General features: G+C 34.5%; 1 pseudogene; it reads right to left on the bottom strand.

The window, feature by feature from the left end:
- Positions 1–1,077: 1,077 nt before the first annotated feature.
- Positions 1,078–2,587, bottom strand: LOC131640334 (protein ENHANCED PSEUDOMONAS SUSCEPTIBILITY 1-like; annotated as a pseudogene).
- Between the last annotated feature and the right edge of the window lie 735 nt (positions 2,588–3,322).

Below are 3,322 nucleotides of genomic sequence, written 5' to 3' on the forward strand. Positions count from 1 at the left end.
ATTTCTTAACATGGTAGAGCCTGGTTTAAGATCCGGTGGGCCACCTATTATGGTTTCCTCTATCGGGCCACCCACCGTTTATTTCCACGCTCCAGTTGTATAGTCCTGGGTGTGAGGGGTGTGTTATGAATCTCACATCGGACAATATATGGCCTAAACATGTGCCTATAAGTGGAGGCAATCCTCACTTTACAAGCCGATTTTGTTGGAATGAGTTAGGCCGAACCACATTTCTTAACCATTATCATCAAGTTCAACCCAATTAGCTTTTTTTATGAAGAGTAGTGCTATTTAGTACGAAAGAAATTGAAGAAGAAATGTAAGAATGTACATATGTCATTATTTTAAAGTATAATTTTTAATTTATTTTAAATTTAATTTCCTCTTTAATTGAAATCATGGAGTAGTAGTGGTGATAATGAATGATTGAGATTATTCTTGTCTTTCTTGTTCTTATATTTTCTTAACAATAAGCATTATCCTTTTATAAACTAGAACACTCGTATTGAAAGTGAAAGTGTCCAAACTTGTGACATTAGAAGCACTCAACAATCGACCTAAGATTGACATCCTCTACATCTTCTTCTTCTAAATGATCCTCGACTGAGACCTCTGTTTCCTCCTAATCTATTCTCATGAAATACTTTGAATGCTTGTTCCTCCGTATCTTGTTTATGAAGCTTTTGCTTGTGAATAATTAATAAACTTTGCAACTCATCAATGATTAAAGCATCAATATACTCCACTTCATCAATAGAGAAAACTATGTAATTAAATTTTCTGTTAAGGATCAAGTATTTTATCCATAATTGTAGTATCTACCAATTGTTGCTCACCATACACCGTGATTCTATTAGCCACAAAATATATTATTCACCATATTTCATCTCCAAAGATTCATACGAGAGACTATAAAGCCTTTGGAAATCTTCCTGATGACTAAGCACAGCGTACAAAACTAGCACCCTTTGAATCAATATCATGACAGAAATATCATATTCTTATACCCACATAGAATTGAATAATCATCAAACTTTGAACAACATTTTCCAAGTCACAAAGTTCCAACATGCACTTCATCAATAACAACATACACTTCATAAAATAAAATAAAAATAAAAATTCCACAACAATCACTGTTTGTTTATATGGAGTTGAACATCAAACCTTCTTACAAAACTAAGACTTCAACCTCATTATTAATCCGTTATTCAAATACAAAATCAAACACTAAAGGTTCAACATTATTAGAACTTAGAAGCCACAGTAGTTGGACGCGTAATCCATAAACTCGGGATCATTTCCAATTGCTTCCAAATTTTCATTAGGAAGACAAACTTCAAGGTCCATACTACCTTCTTCTACACCTGCATACACATAAACCTTCCCACTTCTTTTATAACCCCCACTTCGAACCCCCACTGGTTTTCCCCAACCGAAATCATTAACATAAACATCAAACCAAGGCGAACTACCAATCACCAATGAATTATTATTCACCACATCATCAGGGGTTACAATAAAACTCGGAGTTATCAACCAATTTCTATAGTCACTTTTCAACTTCTCATTTGAGTGCAAAGCAATCATCTTATTCATCTTCAATGCACCTTTACCAAGTCCACCATCTTCTAACAATTCACCCGCTTGCATGGTAACCACACAATCTATCACCGCATTACCAAAATAGTCTTCATGCAAAGGAGGAATCAACCTTGGTCTAACGCCTATATCCAGCACAAAACTCACTTCGGTTTGTGGGTCAAGTTTTCTAGAACGTACAAAAGAACGCCAAATGTGAGTGAAAACTGCTTGCAAAGAAGATAACTTCTTGGTACCGGCCTCTAAGTTGGCTCTGAATTTTAATTTTGCAATACTTTCTTTTGTGAAATGAAATAATCTTTCTGGTAGGTTAAGTTTAATCCCTTCATTATAAGAGTAACTATTTTGCGGCTCCATTTTGAAGGGAAATCGAATGGGACATTCAATATCTTTTGGAAACCATCGTTCATATATTGGAAGTTTGGATATTTTATGACAACCTTTCGAGATTTCGGCCAACGAATTGGAAAAATGACAAAACGACTTACCATCACCAACCACATGGTTGAGTGTGAAGCCAACAAAGACGCCGTCGACCAATTCTGTTACTTGGATTGCAAGTAATGGTTGTGAGGTCCCTTCATAGTTTTTAACTCCGTTAAGTGAAAATAATGAGTGATGAATCGGGGGAAGATTAGTGGGTTTAAGAATGTACGAGACACTAATATTTTTCGCTATAGCATGAACAAAGAGTGCTCCTTTATTGTTGCACTTGATAGAACACGAGATAATATTATCTTCATGTTGTTTTATTTCAAGACGGCCCGTGAAGAGATGGAAAAAATCAAGAGTAGAAGAAAGTGAACTTTTAAAGTGTTGGATTTGGTTAGTTGCATCTAAATCGAAAGGGTGGTGATAAAGAAGACCAGTTTGATTGTATCCAAATGGGAGGAATTGTAGATCCCATGGAGTTAGATCGATTGTGGTCATTTAAGTGATTTGGTGCATGGATTGTGGTGGTAGAGAGGATTTGGACAGAACTCATATCTAAGGTGAGGAGTAATTGTTAATTTGTTATGTTGTATTTAGTTGTGTGTCATAGGACTCTTAACACCTATTTATAAAATTGTAGTTTAATAGGGTGGAATATTGTAGCATAGAAATTGTTGGTGGTAAAAGAATAGATAGCATTGAAAAAATTTAAAAAATTAAAAGCTAAATTTGAACCGATTCTTTTAAACTAGAAAATTTGCGTAAGTGGAAGAAAATGGTGGAAAAGTATTAGCTGAGGCAGTTGTTGACATATATTATGGGACACGTTTCGGAAGCTAATTAATTGGTGAGTGCATGCTGGAAGCACAATTTGTGGAAAAAAAATATGGCGAGCACTAGAAATTGAAAGTGTAAATAAATTTATTTTAAAATGAAATGTAGAGAATTTTCTTTCTTTTTTAATTGGGTTGAATGATTCATTTGATGAAAGTCCAAATGACTTGCTTTGACCTAGCTTTCTCTATTCTACAGAGAACAATGCTATTCTTAAATAAAAATAAGGGTTAATAGTAGTTTACCCCCTGTAATATGAGCGTGTTTTGATTTACCCCCCTACCGTTGTCAAAGGTAGGTTTTGGCAACGGTTTTTTTTGAAAAAACCGTTGCCAAAGGGTAGGGAGGAGGCAAAAACAAAATTCGCTAACATTACAGGGGTGAATTACTATTAACCCTAAAAATAATAATATTTATAAACAATATTTTTATTTTTCAAATTAATTTTATAACA

The sequence above is a fragment of the Vicia villosa genome, unplaced genomic scaffold (assembly GCF_029867415.1).
Source record: "Vicia villosa cultivar HV-30 ecotype Madison, WI unplaced genomic scaffold, Vvil1.0 ctg.003066F_1_1, whole genome shotgun sequence".
Classification (NCBI taxonomy): domain Eukaryota; kingdom Viridiplantae; phylum Streptophyta; class Magnoliopsida; order Fabales; family Fabaceae; genus Vicia; species Vicia villosa.